The sequence below is a fragment of the Schistocerca serialis genome, chromosome 2, assembly GCF_023864345.2.
Source record: "Schistocerca serialis cubense isolate TAMUIC-IGC-003099 chromosome 2, iqSchSeri2.2, whole genome shotgun sequence".
Classification (NCBI taxonomy): Eukaryota; Metazoa; Arthropoda; class Insecta; order Orthoptera; family Acrididae; genus Schistocerca; species Schistocerca serialis.
The window spans coordinates 911,740,631-911,762,241 of NC_064639.1; the positions used below are offsets into that span (position 1 = coordinate 911,740,631).

The window sequence follows — 21,611 nt, forward strand, 5'->3', positions numbered from 1 at the left end:
CTTATCTGTGCAAGGAGTTTACTTGACAATGAAATTTACTTTTTCTTTAAATTATAAAACAAGAATTTATGGGAAACAGGAATACAGATAACTGTATACGCAACAAACTGTTCCTATAAATGTCTATACATACATATATTTCAGCACAAAGAAAGATACATGTGTACACTGTACAAGGTACAAAGGCTGACTAGAACATTAACATGGTGATTCGCCAGAGCAGTTAGAGGTCAAAGATCATGCTTTACGTGGTCGATGTGACCTATCGATGCCACACAGTCCCCCCCCCCCCCCCCCCCCTCTCCACCCACAGTACAGAGTACGGCCTGTGAGGCCTGAGGGAAGGTTGTGTGGGCATCAGTGTTGCAGTGAGTAGTGTGAGGCAGCAGGCGCACAACGGTAAGCTCCAGCTCAGTCAGGGTGGCATGTGAAGGCGCAGTGACAGGCTGCAGGTCCACATCGTAATCAGACAGCCAGCGGGGGTGGATGATGCGTCAGTCGGCCCAGGAGTAGAGGTGTGGGGACGGGTGCGGTGTGCGAGCGTGCCTGCCCCTAATGCAGATCGAGCCATCCGAGGAGATAAACGCATGAACTCTTGATGGATTGCACTCTTGGGGGAGGGATTGGCTATGCACTATCCTGACATCTAGTTCGTCACTGAGTGTCGAGTCTGCAGTGTCTGTAAGGAGCACGAGCACACGGTCATCGAAAGTGACAATCGACACGTCGTTGATGCGGTTAGGTGGTACATTGCAGCATAAGTTGAAATTTAGGGAGCAAGTCTCTCCAGTAGATGAAACATCATCAAAACCTGCATATGGGGTTGATGATGACATGCTTGGGAAACCCGTGAACTGCGGTAATGAATCATCAGAAGGAGAAGACCCTACCATAGGATGAGCTAACTCATTATTGGGCTCAGCAATGGAAAATTCGTCCGGATGATACAACTGGGATGGCAGAGGGGTGTCACAGTCCATAAAAGCAGGCTTGAGCCTGTGCAGCAAAACGGTCTGCGGGCAATCTTTAACCATAATGTCAAACGTCGTCTCACCCCTCTGGAGTACTTCAAAGGGGCCGAGGTATGGGGGTTGCAGGGGTTGTCTAACGGAATTGTCCCTGAGCATAATGTGGGAGCATGTGTTGAGTGCAGTTGGCACATAAGTGTCTGGCAGGGAATGACTGACAGGGGGTGCAGCCGTGCATGTCTAAAGTGGGTGAGCATTCTACCAATAAAGTCTGGGGAGGTGGGGAAATCCTCAGGTGCTTGAAGCAGCATATGATCCCCAGGTAGAACCAGGTTCTCACAGAAAATGAATCTCGAGATGGTTCTCTGTAAGTCAGGTTTAAAGGTCGAACGGAGCCTCAGTAACACCCAAGGAAGCACCTCAGTCCAGAGGCAGTCATGGCACCTGAGTGCTGTTTTAAGGGTGTGATGCCATCGTTCAACTAAACAGTTGCTTTGAGGGTGGTAGGCTGTTGTATGTATTTTTTTAATACCATGAAGGTTACATAGAATCGTGAAAAGTGCAGACACAAACTGTTGACCCTGGTTGGTGGTGATGGTGGACGGGCAATTGAACCTAGTGATCCATGATGAGACCAATCCCTTGGCCACAGTTTCCTCTGTGATGTTGTGTAAAGGAACAGCTTCCACCCAACGAGACATGTGGTTGATTGTGGAGAGGATATATTTGTGGCCCTCCAATGGTGGCAGAGGGCCGATAAGGTCGGTATGTACATGATGAAAATGTCCATGTGGAATGTCAAACTTGCCAAGGGGAGGAGAGGTGTGGCGTCCAATTTTGTTGCATTGGCAGGAAACGCAACTGTGTGCCCAGGTTTGACAGTTCTGCTTAACATTTTTCCAAACAAAATGCTCGGTGACGAGGCATGTGGGGGTGTGGACGCCAGGGGAGGCAAGGTTATGCAAAGTATCAAAGGCTTGTCGGCGCAATGTGGGACGGGGCAACAGCCACAGAGTGCCGGCAGAAGAGTCGCACCACACTTCATCCGGAATGACGGGAAACTTGGCTTTGGTAAACACAAGTGATGTCTGAGGACCTGTGAGGAGAGCTTGAGATTCCTCATCAGAGGCCTGGAGAGTGACGAGATTGGTTAAATCAATGATGTGTGAGACAGTATTGATACACGAAAAGAAGTCAGCATTGATGTTTTCTGTGCCTTTGATGTAGCATACGTCCATAGTAAATTGAGAGAACAGATCAAAGTGGTGGAAACACCAGGGAGGGGGGGGGGGGGGGGGGGGGGCGCTTGGGAGGGTTGCAGGATGTGTACGCCAGTGGTTTGTGGTCAGTAAGGATAAAGAAAGAACGGCCCTTGATGTCAGGGCAGAAGTGTTTGACGGCTTCATAGACCGCCAGAAGTTCTCTATCAAAAGCAGAATATTTCTTCTGTGCTGTAGATAGCATTTTAGAGAAAAAATGAAGGAGTGAAACCATGTCACCTTTGCGTTGCTGTAATATACCCCGACCGCAATGTCGCTGGCATACATAATGATGAACAACTCAGCAGATGGATCGGGGTGGGTGAGTATGACAGCGTGATCTAACAATGTGTTTAGAGCCCTGAAGGCCTCTAGCATAGGTTCAGTCCAACAGACTGGCTTAAGGCTTGAAGTCTGTTTGCCAGACAGTGAGTCTGTCAGCGGGGCCTGTACGGCGGTGGCAGAAGGTAGATGTCGGCAGTAGTAATTCATAGTACCCAGGAAAACATCTCAGTTCTTTGTACATAGCCAGGGGTGGCAATGATGAGATAGCCTGCATGCGGGATTTGGGAGGCTGTATTCTGTCTGCGGAGACGGTGTAACCTGAAAATGTCACAGAAGACTGGTGCAATTGGAATTTATCTTTGTTGACCTCGACACCATTGGAGTTCAAGGTCTGGAGGACCTGGGATAAATGATCTTCATGGTCCTCAGTCGACTTGCTGAAAATGAGGATGTCATACAGGTATGCAAAGCAGAACCTGCACTGTTGTAAGACTGAGTCAATGAAACTTTGCCACATTTGTGCCGTATTCTGTAAGCCGAATGGCATGAAGTTGTATTGGAACAAACTGAGTGGCGTGATGATAGCAGTCTTTGGAATGTCTTCCAGTGCTATGGGAATCTGGTGATAGGCATGTTTACAATCAATCACACTGAAGACTGTGGCACCTGATAACATATGGGTGTAATCATTTATGTTCAGCACTGGGAAATTGTCCATGACTGTACGAGCATTTAAGCATCTGTAATCACCACACTTTCAGAAAAAACTGTCATGTTTGGTGATGAGGTAAATCGGTAAAGACCAATTGCTGTCTGATGACTGTAGAATGCCTGCCTCCAGAAGTTCGTTAATTTGCTGCTGGGCTGCAAGCAACTTAATGGGGTTGAGGTGTCTAACCTTGTGCCTAATAGGAGGGCTGGCAGTGGTGATTACTTTGTGTGTCATTCCATCAGTGATGGAAGAGACTGACAACTGCACATGAGGCTGAGTAACATCTGACATGAAGTTTTGGGACGAGTCGGGCATGATGAGGTGTAGCCATTAGAGCAAGTGGGAAAGAGTGGGAAAACGCAGCACAAAAGTCTCATGCCTATTATGTGAGCGCGGCATGGGCTTGTTTGGAGAGGTCGGCTGCATGCGCTGTACAGAGCGGATTGGAGCGTGCAGTGACTGTCTGTTGTCAGCTTTGCTTTGAGTAACCGGCGCAGATGAGAGGCACTGGCATTGCGTGGGGAATGGCAATGGCTGCCAAATCACGTGATTGCCATGCAAGAGAGGGGGAATGTTTACCAACACGCGGGGTGGCTGCCTGTGTGGTAGGTGTGTTCGTAGCGCATGCGTGACTGTCATTAGAAGCACTGTTTGAAACACATGGCTCTGCACATAGCAGGAGGTGGGTGCAGAGATCACTGAACGCGAATCGTCACATGCAATGAAAGTTTTTGAACTAACCTGATGACTGTCCAGGGTGGTGTCTGCTGATGAAGGTCAATCAGCTGAAGGAACTGTGGACTGCAGTTGCAGCAGCGAGGTACAGGCCATGATGAGCTCATTGAAAATGTGAGCAATGCATTGTTTCAACTTGTCGTTTTGCCAACGGAGTTGCGCTGCTGTGTCATACTCTGACAGTAGATTAGCAATGCAGGTCACAATTTCATCCATGAGGGTGAAGCACTCGTGAACCAAATCACACGTCACGACGGAAATGGAACAACGAGCATAAGTGCCTGAGCATGGTATCTGAGTGTCAGAAGGGCAGTGTAGCACTGAACCTTGAACTGTGTTTGGGGAGAGTTTGTAATGGGACAAGAAATCCATACCAAGAATTGGTTTGTGAACATTGGTGATGTAAAAAGTCCATGGGAAACATAGAGAAGGAGATTGATGCACCATAACTTTAGCAGAGCCGACAGTTTGTAATGTTGATTCATTGACAAAGCGTAGAAGCAACTTCTTCAGTGAAAAAATGGGAGGAGCCAACAATGTAGGTATGATGGACACGTCAGCACCTGCGTCGACTAGGAAAACAAGCTGCGACAAAATGTCGGTCCTGTATAAATGACCACTGGGCCGAGAGGACACGTGGTCAGAGTGCAATGTTTGAGGATGCCTGTGAAGTTCCCCACAGGACCCAGCATCTTTTAGATCCTGTGGTCAGTGTTTGGGTGCTGGCAAGGTAATTTGCAATTCTTGGCCTCATCCCCAAAAATCTTGTGGTACCAACGGTACAGATGAGCCAGATGTGGCAGTAGCGGTGGTTGTGACAGCAGAGGAGGTTTGTCCTTGTTGATCTGTTCCGGAATGTAAGCCGGGACGTATGGTGCATGTGCAATTCTTTAGTGCTCGGAAAGAGGAGAGAGTGAATGAGTACTGCCTGGTGGTGTATATGGTGTGGAGGCAGAATGAGCCCTGTCTCTGCCTGCAGACAGCCGGTAAACAGGCGGCATAGTGCCAACTAGCGGTGAGAGGTGTGCTAATTGTTTTTGTCGCAGTAGTGCATACAACTGATCTGCGATGCGAAGGCAAGAGCCAATAGACTTGAAGGAGTGCAGTAGCAGCTGTATCTGCAGGTCAGTAGGTAACTTGGCAGACCATACTGCCCACAGGGTAACGTCCGGCAACGTGTGCTCACTCACAAGTAGTCGAAGGCGGCGCCATAGTTGTGACAGAGTGCGGTCCCCCAGCTGTTCCTCATACAGGATCTTGATTATTAATTCCTGCAGCGAGCAGGTGAGTCAGTTCAATATTGTCTTCTTGGCAAACTCGTATTTTGGTGGCAGCGGTGGCAAAAGGAGGAGGTTACAAATTAAATCTGAGTGGTAATGGAGGTGCGTGACGAGACATAGAAATTTAGAGCTATCGTCAGTCACCTGATGTAACTCGAAAAGGCACAAATCATGAAATGGAGTTTTCCTCATTTAAAGGAGGTAGCTTCAGCTCCCCCCCATGAACCATGGACCTTGCCGTTGGTGGGGAGGCTTGCGTGCCTCAGCGATACAGATAGCCGTACCGTAGGTGCAACCACAACGGAGGGGTATCTGTTGAGAGGCCAGACAAACGTGTGGTTCCTGAAGAGGGGCAGCAGTCTTTTCAGTAGTTGCAAGGGCAACAGTCTGGATGATTGACTGATCTGGCCTTGTAACAATAACCAAAACGGCCTTGCTGTGCTGGTACTGCGAACGGCTGAAAGCAAGGGGAAACTACAGCTGTAATTTTTCCCGAGGGCATGCAGCTTTACTGTATGATTACATGATGATGGCGTCCTCTTGGGTAAAATATTCCGGAGGTAAAATAGTCCCCCATTCGGATCTCCGGGCGGGGACTACTCAAGAGGATGTCGTTATCAGGAGAAAGAAAACTGGCGTTCTACGGATCGGAGCGTGGAATGTCAGATCCCTTAATCGGGCAGGTAGGTTAGAAAATTTAAAAAGGGAAATGGATAGGTTGAAGTTAGATATAGTGGGAATTAGTGAAGTTCGGTGGCAGGAGGAACAAGACTTCTGGTCAGGTGACTACAGGGTTATAAACACAAAATCAAATAGGGGTAATGCAGGAGTAGGTTTAATAATGAATAGGAAAATAGGAGTGCGGGTAAGCTACTACAAACAGCATAGTGAACGCATTATTGTGGCCAAGATAGATACGAAGCCCACACCTACTACAGTAGTACAAGTTTATATGCCAACTAGCTCTGCAGATGACGAAGAAATTGAAGAAATGTATGATGAAATAAAAGAAATTATTCAGATTGTGAAGGGAGACGAAAATTTAATAGTCATGGGTGACTGGAATTCGAGTGTAGGAAAAGGGAGAGAAGGAAACATAGTAGATGAATATGGATTGGGGGACAGAAATGAAAGAGGAAGCCGCCTGGTCAAATTTTGCACAGAGCACAACATAATCATAACTAACACTTGGTTTAAGAATCATGAAAGAAGGTTGTATACATGGAAGAACCCTGGAGATACTAAAAGGTTTCAGATAGATTATATAATGGTAAGACAGAGATTTAGGAACCAGGTTTTAAATTGTAAGACATTTCCAGGGGCAGATGTGGACTCTGACCACAATCTATTGGTTATGACCTGTAGATTAAAACTGAAGAAACTGCAAAAAGGTGGGAATTTAAGGAGATGGGACCTGGATAAACTAAAAGAACCAGAGGTTGTACAGAGATTCAGGGAGAGCATAAGGGAGCAATTGACAGGAATGGGGGAAAGAAATACAGTAGAAGAAGAATGGGTAGCTTTGAGGGATGAAGTAGTGAAGGCAGCAGAGGATCAAGTAGGTAAAAAGACGAGGGCTAGTAGAAATCCTTGGGTAACAGAAGAAATATTGAATTTAATTGATGAAAGGAGAAAATATAAAAATGCAGTAAGTGAAACAGGCAAAAAGGAATACAAACGTCTCAAAAATGAGATCGACAGGAAGTGCAAAATGGCTAAGCAGGGATGGCTAGAGGACAAATGTAAGGATGTAGAGGCCTATCTCACTAGGGGTAAGATAGATACGGCCTACAGGAAAATTAAAGAGACCTTTGGAGATAAGAGAACGACTTGTATGAATATCAAGAGCTCAGATGGAAACCCAGTTCTAAGCAAAGAAGGGAAAGCAGAAAGGTGGAAGGAGTATATAGAGGGTCTATACAAGGGCGATGTACTTGAGGACAATATTATGGAAATGGAAGAGGATGTAGATGAAGATGAAATGGGAGATACGATACTGCGTGAAGAGTGTGACAGAGCACTGAAAGACCTGAGTTGGAACCAGGCCCCCGGAGTAGACAATATTCCATTGGAACTACTGACGGCCGTGGGAGAGCCAGTCCTGACAAAACTCTACCATCTGGTGAGCAAGATGTATGAAACAGGTGAAATACCCTCAGACTTCAAGAAGAATATAATAACTCCAATCCCAAAGAAAGCAGGTGTTGACAGATGTGAAAGTTACCGAACTATCAGCTTAATAAGTCACAGCTGCAAAATACTAACACGAATTCTTTACAGATGAATGGAAAAACTAGTAGAAGCCAACCTCGGGGAAGATCAGTTTGGATTCTGTAGAAACACTGGAACACGTGAGGCAATACTGACCTTACGACTTATCTTAGAAGAAAGATTAAGGAAAGGCAAACCTATGTTTCTAGCATTTGTAGACTTAGAGAAAGCTTTTGACAATGTTGACTGGAATACTCTCTTTCAAATTCTAAAGGTGGCAGGGGTAAAATACAGGGAGCGAAAGGCTATTTACAATTTGTACAGAAACCAGATGGCAGTTATAAGAGTCGAGGGACATGAAAGGGAAGCAGTGGTTGGGAAGGGAGTAAGACAGGGTTGTAGCCTCTCCCCGATGTTGTTCAATCTGTATATTGCGCAAGCAGTAAAGGAAACAAAAGAAAAATTCGGAGTAGGTATTAAAATTCATGGAGAAGAAATAAAAACTTTGAGGTTCGCCGATGACATTGTAATTCTGTCAGAGACAGCAAAGGACTTGGAAGAGCAGTTGAATGGAATGGACAGTGTCTTGAAAGGAGGATATAAGATGAACATCAACAAAAGCAAAACAAGGATAATGGAATGTAGTCTAATTAAGTCGGGTGATGCTGAGGGAATTAGATTAGGAAATGAGGCACTTAAAGTAGTAAAGGAGTTTTGCTATTTGGGGAGCAAAATAACTGATGATGGTCGAAGTAGAGAGGATATAAAATGTAGGCTGGCAATGGCAAAGAAAGCGTTTCTGAAGAAGAGAAATTTGTTAACATCCAGTATTGATTTAAGTGTCAGGAAGTCATTTCTGAAAGTATTTGTATGGAGTGTAGCCATGTATGGAAGTGAAACATGGACGATAAATAGTTTGGACAAGAAGAGAATAGAAGCTTTCGAAATGTGGTGCTACAGAAGAATGCTGAAGATTAGATGGGTAGATCACATAACTAATGAGGAAGTATTGAATAGGATTGGGGAGAAGAGAAGTTTGTGGCACAACTTGACCAGAAGAAGGGATCGGTTGGTAGGACATGTTCTGAGGCATCAAGGGATCACCAATTTAGTATTGGAGGGCAGCGTGGGGGGTAAAAATCGTAGAGGGAGACCAAGAGATGAATACACTAAGCAGATTCAGAAGGATGTAGGTTGCAGTAGGTACTGGGAGATGAAAAAGCTTGCACAGGATAGAGTAGCATGGAGAGCTGCATCAAACCAGTCTCAGGACTGAAGACCACAACAACAACAACAGCTTCAGCAGACGGCCAGGGGTGGGGGGGTGGAGGGGGGAGGGGGGGGGAGGGATGATGAGGGTGGCTCCAAGGCTCCAACATTGTCTTGGAAGGCCTGCTGCCCCGTGGTATGATAGGCTGTCCTGTAACCTGCCACAACTGGTGTGGGCGTTGAAATATGCTATCCCGGCTAAGACACAAGTTGAAATATGGTCACTACTTTTTTTATTTACTTAGATTTGGCATATTTCTTGACAGTACCTTTTCCGTTAAATGTTTACAAGGCGATATTGGTCTTGGCTTCAGTTGTCTAATGGAAGTATGATTCCACAATGCATCTTTGTCGGCTGCAGAAATGACCTGGTTCAATGTGTTTGCCTCATTTTTGGTACTTCAAATACCATTTCTTCGAATGTAGTTTCTTCTTATAGTTTGTATAAAAAAAATAGTAACATAATTCAAAATTATTTATGACGGCGACCTGCACATTCTTCTACCGTCAACACACACCAAGAGTTAACTGCCAACTAACTATAGTCAAAGACGACTCCAGCATCAAAGACATTTTACACAACACACAAGCTTCCACTTGTAATCAATCTCTTTGCTATTCTTCGATACATTTGCTAATAGTAATCAATATGCTTTCACTCTCAAAAATATAAGTAAATTAGCATATAATAAGGCAAATTACAATAAAAAAATTCTAACAAAAAATATAAGAAAACATTTACAATTTGGTATCGACAAATCTGGTAAAAAAATAACACATCTCCCAGATCCATTACAACTGCTCCCCAGGGCTTTTGTAGTTATGAACATATACAACAAAATCCCGAACACACTCAGTAATGGATCTGTATTACACAATTAGTACATTAATGATGCAGTCTGATAACGTCTTCCAAATTTGGACTCTTGGAATCTGTGGACTTGTTACTGGTTGTTGTTGCAATGATACTTCCCCATCAATCCCATACACAAAAAATTCAAGTAAAGAAATTATTTAACATGACAAATATACATGGCATGAAACATACATGAGAAATATTCTAACATACAGCATACAGATTGAAAATAATAGAAAGGTAAAACTCATTTCCTAGAATAAGAATGTATATGTGTGGATGGATATGTGTGTGTGTGTGTGTGCGCGAGTGTATACCCGTCCTTTTTTCCCCCTAAGGTAAGTCTTTCCGCTCCCGGGATTGGAATGACTCCTTACCCTCTCCCTTAAAACCCACATCCTTTCGTCCTTCCCTCTCCTTCCCTCTTTCCTGATGAGGCAACAGTTTGTTGTGAAAGCTTGAATTTTGTGTGTATGTTTGTGTTTGTTTGTGTGTCTGTCGACCTGCCAGCACTTTCATTTGGTAAGTCACATCATCTTTGTTTTTAGATATATATTTCCTACATGGAATGTTTCCCTCTATTATAACCATATACATATATAAACAAAGATGTAGTGACTTACCAAATGAAAGTGCTGGCAGGTCGACAGGCACACAAACAAACACAAACATACACACAAAATTCAAGCTTTCGCAACAAACTGTTGCTTCATCAGGAAAGAGGGAAGGAGAGGGAAAGACGAAAGGATGTGGGTTTTAAGGGAGAGGGTAAGGAGTCATTCCAATCCCGGGAGCGGAAAGACTTACCTTAGGGGGAAAAAAGGATGGTATACACTCACACACACACACACACACACACACACACACACACACACACACATATATCCATCCACACATATACAGACACAATGTTTCCCTCTATTATAACCATATATATATATATATATATATATATATATATATATATATATATATATATATATATATATATATATATATATATATTAATTTCTCCACCCTTTAACGTGTTTTGGCAGTTCTTGTGTTTTGGCCTTTACAAATGTCTGCTTGTGTCTGTGTATGTGTGGATGGATATGTGTGTGTGTGCGAGTGTATACCTGTCCTTTTTTCCCCCTAAGGTAAGTCTTTCCGCTCCCGGGATTGGAATGACTCCTTACCCTCTCCCTTAAAACCCATATCCTTTTGTCTTTCCTTCTCCTTCCCTCTTTCCTGACGAGGCAACCATTGGTTGCGAAAGCTAGAATTTTGTGTGTATGTTTGTGTTTGTTTGTGTGTCTATCGACCTGCCAGCGCTTTTGTTTGGTAAGTTTCATCATCTTTCTTTTTTGATATATATATATATATATATATATATATATATATAGACACACACACACACACTTCTGCACTTCTGTTTTTTTAATTTTTTTTTACTCATGTTTTTTTGTATATTTTTTTTTGTTTTGTATTTTTTTTATCATGATTTTCTTCTTTTAGTAAAGCTGAAGATACATCAGTATTATCTAAATTTTTTGCAATTATTTATGTACACTTGCCTCTCTACTACAATATTACTACAAGTCACATTCTTGTGAAGAGTACTTTCGCTCCCCACAACATCAGTATAAACAACAATAAATTACTCATATATCATGAGGCTTTATCTAAAATTGGTTTTGAAACTTATACCTTTGCATGCATGTCCTCACATGCATGCCTTCACCCACAGGGAAGACTTAGCTTCCAAAAATTAGAAAAAATTCAGAAATGCTCACTAGGGAGACTTTTTTTTTGTAAAAAAGTAAAAATAAATCTTTCTCTCATTTTTTGTTACAACAGTGTTTTTTCATCAGTTTCAATTAACATGTGACTTCAAATTATTAATTTATACATGCAAATATACATACTTGGTTGTACAGGTAGTTTTGTTCTAACAAGCATATTCCAGTGGAGGACTTTTGTTTTAGATGATAATAGGTTATTTAAATTTTGAAATTATGATTTCTGTTTATACAGTTTCAAAGAGACAACATTCCTGTGACCAAATAATTTCTTTGACTTAGGATACACCAAACGATAAGCATTAGGGTGTGGATTTTCTATGACTTTTCTCATGCTTGAGCAACATTCTGCTTGCAAATGCTATGGTACAATGTATCTTAACTCCATTCTCTACTCTTTCTTGAAATAACTCTGCTCCAAGCCCATAATTACTGCTATCAGTGTTCAAACAAAATGGTAAATTAAAATCAGGTCTATGTAATAAGTGCTGCTTTCTCAACTCTTGCTTTATTTTATCAAACTCTTCCTGACAACTTTTATTCCAAACCCAAAGAGTGTTTTTCATAAGTAACTGACTTAAACATGGTGCATTCAGACTCTGATCACTTATATGTTTTCGGTAATAACCGCATAACCCAAAGATTGATTTTAATTGTTTTTTAGTCTTAGGAATAGGAATTTCTGAAATTGTTTTAATTTTTTCTGGATGTGCCAAAATTCCCTTGTCTGTGACAACATGACCCAAAAATTTTAATTCAGAAACTGCAAATTTACATTTCTCTGATTTCAATGTCATCCCCCCTTTTCTAAGTTTTCACAAACTGACTTCAAATTCGAAAAATGTTCCTCCCAGTTTTGCCCTGTAACCAAAATGTCATCTACATAAATTATCAGTTTAGACACAAGTTCTTGCCCCAGTACATGATCCAAAGCTCTTATAAATTCGGAAACAGAAGAATTTAACACAAATGGCACTACACAATATTGGTAACTCTTACCATTGTACAAGAAAGCAGTATATTTTCTAGAATTATCTGAAAGTGGGACCTGATGAAAACCCGAAGTTAGATCCAAACTTGACATGTATTTTATATCTGTAAATTTATAGAGTAACTCATCAATATTCTCGGGATGGTCTGTATGTCTGAACAAAATTTTGTTTAAGTGTCTAGAGTCCAAAACCAATCTTACTCCACCATCTTTTTTTCTAAACTACTACTAGAGGATTATTATATGCACTGATACTCCTTTCTAATATATTACATCCTTCCATCTTTTTCAGCTCTTTCTCAACAACAGGTCTTTTTGATATTGCAATACCGTATGGTTTTATGAAAAATGGTTCATGAGGTTTTACCTGAAGCTAACACTGATAACCCTTTACCCTACAAGGTATGTCACTGAAAACATCACTGTATTCCCACAGCAGATTTTCTAACTGTTGTTTTTGCTCCCCAGATAAATTTTGTGTTTCTGAAATTTTCAAATTTACTAAATTCCCAAATTCAACTTCATCAGTATCAAATCTATGAGTTTCAATATTCTCCAATCTATTTTCTTTTAATAAATTGATACTGTCAAAATTTCCATTACTCTGATCACCAAGTGTGTTCACAAAATTTGTCTGAATGTATTCCCTTTCACTAGTTTCTATCAAAAGTTTTCTTCCAACCCAATCAAATGCTGTATTTACTTTTACTATCCAATTCATACCCAAAAGAAAATCCTCATTAAATTCCTGAATTACAAACATCCATGTGTGAACAACTTGCCTTCAATTAAAAATGTCACTAAAGCCTGGCTTTTTACCAATTTATTGCTCTTCCCAGTATTACCTCTTATCTTTGCCCCAACAACTGGCATTTCAACATAATCTTTCCCCGCTTTCAATTTCTTGCTTAACCTTTCAGATATTCCTGAGATCTCACTTCCTGTAACAATTAAACATTTACCAATCCATGACCCAATTTGAACTTTTATATAAGGACTGCAAAATTGATCACTTTTCTCAGAACCTGTATCCTCATGTAATAAATCACTTTCAATTTCCCCAAACCTATACTTATCAGAATCATATGGTATATCATTATACGTATTATTTGTCACAGTTATAAAATTTGCACAAGATACAAAATTGTCATTAGTACTCTCTATTATCTCAAATAGCCAAGAATTTTCATCCAAATCACATTGTATACTATTGAAGTACTTATCCTTCAGCTTTTCAAAAATAAAATATCTCATCTTTTTCCACCACTCAGGACATACAGTTTCACATACATTAATAAGCATCTTTCTAAAGTTCTTGTCAAAAGAAATAGTTTCACTGCTCAGCCATAGATTCATAAGAAATGTGTGTGTGTCATTAGTATCTGTAAAAGTTTCACTTAGGCTAGAAGTTATACATGTGTCATCATTATTTGTGTAGTTAGATTCTTTACCAACAACATCAAAATTCACACTTTTACATACACCCAGCTTATGAGCCTTATTCATCCTGGTAACATCCCTGGGAATTTCTATAACATTTTCACTATTTAATCCATTTTCAACCATGTGTATACCCAACTCCCTATTTAAACTAATGAAACATCTTTCCTCAACATCATCATCAATACCATTATTATCATTGTCAACTTTATTATCAACATCATTATCATTATACATATTCAGGTCATACACATTCAAATTATCACCTAAAATATCATTTCCCCTTTCTAAAGTTAACAGATCCCTTTCACCAATATTTTCATTCTCACAGCATGCATTCTCTCTTTCATTCACACACGTCTCTGAACTACTACAAATTACATCATCTGACAAAGTGTTGTTCTTTTCTGCCCAAGTGTAAAACTCTGTTAAATTAAATGAATCACAATTACTTTTATCTACTGTATGTTCTTGTGTACTGAAAATTTTGTCTTTATCAATATCATCATTATTTTCCTCTTGAAATTTCTTCAATAAGTAACAACTAATAACCTCATGTGATAGCTTAGGTTTGGAACTGTCATGTTTGGGTTTATGATAGTCACATCCATTGGTCCTTTCATCATGCTAACCTTCTGCCTCAACCTTGCGGACCTTCAAGGGGGCGTCTACTCGTTTTTTATTTCCTGAATTACAACTTGTTCCTGCTTGAACTGCTGATTGTGGTTCTGCCAATGTCTCTGATCAACATTTCTGTTCCCATTCCTTTGCCAAACATTACCTGATTGTTGGTAGTTTCTATTGTACTGATCTCTAGCAAAATTTCTGTGATTTTGATCCCTAAAGCGTTCTCTATTTTGTTGATTATTTCCGCGAAAATGTTGTTCTTGTTTTGGATAAAAATTATGGTCCTTCTTTTGAAAATTGTTATATCCCCTTGAATTTTGACTGACACCATTATAATTGTTTTGTTCCCTTTTCTGAAAGTTATCATTTCCCCAATTTTGGTCATTACCTTTCTGAGTAAACCCACTGTGTGTTCTTGTTGTTACCCTATCCAACTTTTCGATATAATTGAGAAACTGCTCTACATTACTATCAGGACAATGAACTAAACTCAACTGCATTGCAGATGGCAATCTTCTCTTTAAGGTATCAATTTTGATCAAGTCATCCAAAGGTTTTGTTAAATGAATAAGTTTTTGAAGTTCACTTTTGCAAAATTGTTTCATGTTCCCATCTGATTCTGTATAGTTTCTCCCATTCAAATATTCACTTTTGATTCTAGTTTGTTTAAGATCATCCCAAAAATTTTTCCAGAAACTTTGATTCAAATTCTGAAAAAGTCATCCCCAAAGTTACAATCTGGTTTGCCCAAGTCAAAGCTTCCCCTTCCAAGAATTTTTTCACAAATTTAATTTTCATATCATCTGGTGAGTGAGGTAAAAAACAATCCTTACAATACTGTATAAAATCAACGGGATGTAAGGGTCCATCTACCGAAAAGTGCTTCACTGGAATATTAGATACAAGATTGCATGTGTTGACATTGTGATTTTTGCTTTGAAATTCAATGTCAAAACTTTCAATTTTTTCGCTAAGTTCTTTGACAGATTTTTTGTATTCTAAACCATTGCATTCTACTTTATTTTCAAGAGTAACCAAACGATTGTCAGTTTTTTGTTCTACATTTTTTACTAAAACTTTTGTGTTCTCATCCAAATTTTTAATTTCCCCTTTTATCTCATTAAAATCAATTAAATTTCTTTTCCTATCTGCCAGTAACTCATTTTTTACAGTATTAATTTCATCACACAATTTAGCATCAATTTCATTTACTTTTGCTTCCACAGATTCAATTTTTTCCTCAACACTGCCAACTCTGTTCGAAAGATCACCCACTTGGGTATTGACTGCTTGGACTTGCAACAAAATGTTATCAATTTTTTTCATCCCAGTAAGTCTTATTGTCGTCAACTGATTGTTTAATTTATTTCGTGAAATTTAAAAGAAAACTTTTTAAATCAAATTGATCGGTTCTTTCTGTTTCATTTGACCTGTCCTGATTTTCGAGGTCTTTTAAATTACTACTTTCTACTTTAGGCACAATACTCTCGAAAATCTCGTAAGTCATTGTGAAGAAAAAAAATTTATACACAACAATACAAAACAAGATAAAAAGATTGTTTTAACAAAATATGAGGGTTTTGTGACTTATCTGGAACACTCTTCTACTGTTGCAAATCCACGTTTTCCATCCATGTGACTGTTGACCAAAATTCTTGAAATTACTTCTTCTGTCATGAACTACATTTTTTGCTGAAACATTACTTCTCCAAAACTTTTACTTCCCAATGAACACAAATATTGTAACACATATTCTGAAAAAACTGGTATTAACACACAAAAATTTTTTTCCTCGTAGCATTGTTGAAGATCTCGTGAACACAATATCCCGGCTACAGTCCCCAGTTGAAATATGGAATCCTGGCTGAGCCCCCAGTTGAAATATGCTATCCCGGCTAAGACACAAGTTGAAATATGGTCACTACTTTTTTTTATTTACTTAGATTTGGCATATTTTGTGACAGTACCTTTTCCGTTAAATGTTTACAAGGTGATATTGGTCTTGGCTTCAGTTGTCTAATGGAAGTATGATTCCACAATGCATCTTTGTCGACTGCAGAAATGACCTGGTTCAATGTGTTTGCCTCATTTTTGGTGCTTCAAATACCATTTCTTCGAATGTAGTTCCTTCTTATAGTTTGTATAAAAAAAATAGTAACAAAATTCAAAATTATTTATGACAGCGACCTGCACATTCTTCTACCATCAACACACACCAAGAGTTAACTGCCAACTAACTATAGTCAAAGACGACTCCAGCATCAAAGACATTTTACACAACACACAAGCTTCCACTTGTAATCAGTCTCTTTGCTATTCTTCGATACATTTACTAATAGTAATCAATATGCTTTCACTCTCAAAAATATAAGTAAATTAACATATAATAAGGCAAATTACAATAAATAAATTCTAACAAAAAATATAAGAAAACATTTACAATTTGGTATCGACAAATCCGGTAAAAAAATAACACATCTCCCAGATCCATTACAGCGTGTTACTAGCAAACACATCCCAAACAATGGCTGGTTGCAATGTCCCTGATGAATCATGGAAGCATGACATGGCTGGCACAGTTGGAACAAACGGGTGAGCAACATATGATGTAGGCCCATAAACTGGACCGGAGGTTAAAGGCACAGTACTTAAATTGTCCACCTCAGAAATGACGCAGAAGGCCGGCACAGCAGGTACATAACAGTACTGTGGTAGGAGTGAGCTGCTGTATAGTTGGAATCAGGACCTCCCGTGAGTGAGGGAGGGGTGAGGGGAGGGGGGGGGGTGTTTGGTACTTGCTGTGGCAACAGCAGGAGTTTTCTGTGCACATCGGATACGCACCCTGTGTGGTAGGACCATAGATCACTGGTGAAACCTGCTTGTGTTCACATTGTCGTGGTACAATGCTCCTGGATGGCGAAGTGCCATCGGGTGTGCTTAAACCCACATGGTCAAGAAACTGGGCGACAGATCTGGTGGTTGAGCCTGGCGAACTTGATGTATAAAACTGTGCATTATTAAATTGTGAGGAAGGCAAAACTGGCATAGCTTTATAGCAGCTGACCACATGTGTGTTTTGGATGAAGGAGGCATTGCACATGGCACTACTGTAACTGAGATTGTGGTGCGTAGAGGATCAAAGCACGTGAGCGAATTTGGGTCCCTTTGAACACTACACGAGCAATCGAATCATTACACGATTCTGGAAATCGTCCACTTCACCTTTCACATGTTGGCGTGCACAGCCCGGCAACACGAAACCTGAGTCCATTGTTTGAGGTAACAGCGTAACACTTGGCTGTTGTAGAGCTGCAAAGTTTGAGGTTAACTTCATTGGAGATCACAAATCACTGTCCGTTAGCGGCGTAACAACTGATGGCAGGGGATTGGTGTGGCCTGGTAGTAGTACCTGAGCGTCCAAATCCTCGTATAAAATGTTGAGTGAGGCAGCCATGTCAACAAATGTAAAATCTGTTGATTCCACACAGCCAGCGCAGAAATCGCGAAAGATGTAGAAACATCGGGGTTACCAATATGGGAAATGGGAATACAGATAACTGTATATGCAACAAACTGTTCCCATAAATGTGTATACATACATATATTTCAGCACAAAGAAAGATACACGTGTACACTGTACAAGGTACAAAGGCTGACTAGACCATTAACATGGCGGCTCGTCAGAGCAGTTAGAGTTCAAAGATCATACTTTACATGGTCGATGTGACCTATCAAAGCCACATTTTTTTTTTTTTTTTTAAATAAACAAGACATTTTACTTTCTTAGGAATGTCTGATGATTCTTTTGGAATGATTTTATTAATTAATTAACAATTAAACTAGATAATACTAAATCAAAAGTGGTGACAGGATGGGCATCCAGCCACCCCTTAAAATTAACACTCCAAATCTGGTTAACCATAACAGCAGACCCTGCAAGTTGGGATAAATGCTTGGAAAGAGAGAATACTAAATCAAAAGTAAATATGGACAGCATGTCCATCATGAATTTACAAATATCTTGGCTAACAAAGCAGAAAGATACATTTGAAATTACAAGATTTTGAGTGGATATTAAAATATTACAGAATTCACTCTTCTTGTAAAGGTGGAACACAAATAAAATTTTGACAGCCAGCTAATGTGTATCGTATGATGTTTGGAAGTACTGTTCCACTAGTCTGGTTCCTGTTGCTATGAACTCACTGGTTGCTCTTATTCTCTGAAAACTGAAGTCCAACATATCACTAACAAATGAAGCAATGAGATAATCTGTGATATGTGCTTTCCTGATGGAATACAGCTTGACTGGGTTTGAAAATCAAAGTTCTCGCTAGTGACACAATTGTATCTAGAAGGTGTTGCATAGAGACTGGTTTACATGGGAACTGATGTGTAAATGTGTACTTTTTCGTGTATTCCACTTCCAACTCTACTGGGTGATGGGCCAGTAGTAATTTACTGTAGCCCTGGCAATCATTTAATGCTGTAGCAATATCCAAGGCTGAGATACAAAAAAATTGTAGGATATTTATACACCATTTTACATGCTACATATGACCTTCACTCTTCTACTTATTTCAGATTATATATTTATAAATAATATCTATAATGTGAAGCATACATTACATTTTATGTACATACAGCAAAGGAATTTGCAAACATAGTAACTGTGGTAAAAATAGACTTATGAAGTATTTAAATAAATACAGCCTTCTTTTCAATGACCAGTTTGGTTTCCAATCAGAGAAAGAAACCGAATAGGCAATAGCATATCTAATAAGACTTGCATAGATGCATTGGATAAAGGGAATTATACAGCAGGTACATTCCCAAAGCTTTTGATGTAGTTGACCACAAAATACTGTGAAATAAGCTAGATGAAATGGGAATGGGGCGGAGGGGCGGGGGGGTTAAAAAATGATTTCACTAATATCTAGAAAATAAGAGCGCAGTTGACTAAAATTACACATATATCAAGTAGATCCAAATATACTGAAAAATATACTTCTGACCCTAAATATATAAATATAGGGATACCACAGGATGGTGTGCTAGCTCCAGTACTGTTCCTAATGTTCGTAAATGATTTTCCAGAACGAATCAAGCATGGAAAAATAACACTGTTTGCAGATGACTCTAATGTACTGATCACTGACAAATCACTAGAAGCACTAAGATAGAAAGCTGAAAAAACACTTACCAGCATATACGAATGGGCAATAAACAATAAAGACACTTTTAATATAAAGAAAACAAGCACTAAGAAGTCCTACATAAACAAAAAGCCAGATTATAAAAACCTGAAAATAAATAATGAAGTTTTACAATGTGCAGAAAGCATAAAATTTCTGATAATCCTGTTGCCCACCAATTAAGGTGGGAAGAACATGCAACAATACTTTGCAATACAATCTCTACAACATGCTATGCTCTCCAAATTTATACATCAATATGTGATGTTTCATGTATCAGATTAATGTATTTTGCTTATATTCATTCTGTTATGGTTTTATTTATATTTTGTGACTTTGCCTTACTTTCCTAGTGTGCATACTTAGCATTATACCACAATCTTAAGTGCATTTGGTATTGATTAACTAATTAAATACATTCATTAGTGTGCTTTTCAATCTTGCCATTAAAGGTTTTTCTTTTATTTACGTATTCTTCCACTTATCGCAAAAAGTTCGTTTTGGATAAATTTGGCTGTTTAGGCCTAATTTTTGATCGTGCATATTTAGTGTTATACCACAAATTTAAGAGCATTTGGTAATAGCTTACTTACATATTAGTTTCCAAAACACATTTAGTGTCATTTTGCATCTGTATTTAATATATTATTGTTATCACTTAGTAAATCTCTTTAACTAATTTCCAAACTACCATGGATACTAAGTGTGTGAGCTGCAGTAGGAAAGCTAGTTCAGGGGTTTTGTGCAGCTGTTATGACAGGTGGTTTCATTGGGGAAATTGTAGCAGTGTTGGAATTGTGGAAGCAAACAAGACTCTTCCATTCTCTTGCTGGGTTTGCTCAAGAGACAGGATTATAGCTGAACAGGGGGAGAAAATTAGAGCCCTTCAGGCTGATTTGGACAGAGCGAGGGAGGAACTGAAGAGGTTAAGGGAGGAGGAGGGCAAACAGCTGGGAACAGGGGCCACAGAAAGAGGACAGTGTCTGACAGTTTCCCAATTGGCACAACCAATAGTTTTGCCTTGCTACCACAGTTAAGTAAGGAAGAGGCTCCAGTAGAAGTAGATGTAGTTAAGATGCAACAGAATTTCACTAGGAAACCAACTGTTTCCAAAAAAAGTAGAACGTAAGAGGAAAGTTCTGTTGCTAGGTAGCAGCCATGGAGGAGGTGTGGGCCAGATTTTGCAGGAAAAATTAGGTGACAGGTACCAGGTCACAAACTTTTTTAAGCCAAGTGCAAGTCTTAGCCAGGTGGTAGAGGATATAGGTTCCTTGTGCAAGGGATTCACAAAGCAGGATCATGTGATGGTAGTGGGTGGAGTGGGAAACAGTATTGATAGGGATCAGGGCTACAGCATTGAGTGTGACTTGGTGAAAATAGCCTCAGCAACGACCCATACCAGTGTTGGGCCGGTGCCTGCTCTCATGCGACATGATCAGCCCCAGTTGAACCGCTCTGTCAGGAGGGTAAATATGGAGTTGGATCAGTTGCGTAGGGCGGCCACTCTGTCAGACATTGGATTGGTTCCTGTCGAGGCTATTGATAGGGGGGATTTCACAAGGCATGGCCTACATCTCAATAGGAAAGGGAAGGGTAAACTGACAGGGTTGTTAGCAAAATCCATAAGGGGAGACACTAGTACTCAAAACTCACAAAATTCTCACAACAGGAAAGTAAATAATAATGTTACCATATTTAACCAAATTATTGGTGGATTAAAGAAAAAAGTAGATTCTCAGAAAAGTAAAGTAAAAAATAATGTTACAGTTTTTCATCAAAATATTCTGGGATTGAAGAATAAAGTAGATGAGCTCCTGGTTTGATTAGATGACATTGACTCTAATAATGTAATAGATATACTATGCCTGTCTGAGCATCGCATTGAGTCTGATATGGAAAAGGTAAGTATCAGTGGTTATAAACTAGCTGCACATATGAGTAGAGAGAATAAGGTGGGAGGAGGAGTTGCCACATATGTCAAAAGTTATCGCTGTGTAGAAAG

The 21,611-nt window shown here is 39.9% G+C and overlaps 1 protein-coding gene across 2 annotated transcripts in view; it reads right to left on the reverse strand.

The window, feature by feature from the left end:
• Positions 1–21,611, reverse strand: part of LOC126458271 (integrin beta-PS-like) — a 256,308-nt gene that overhangs the window by 83,944 nt on the left and 150,753 nt on the right. The window lies entirely within an intron of this gene.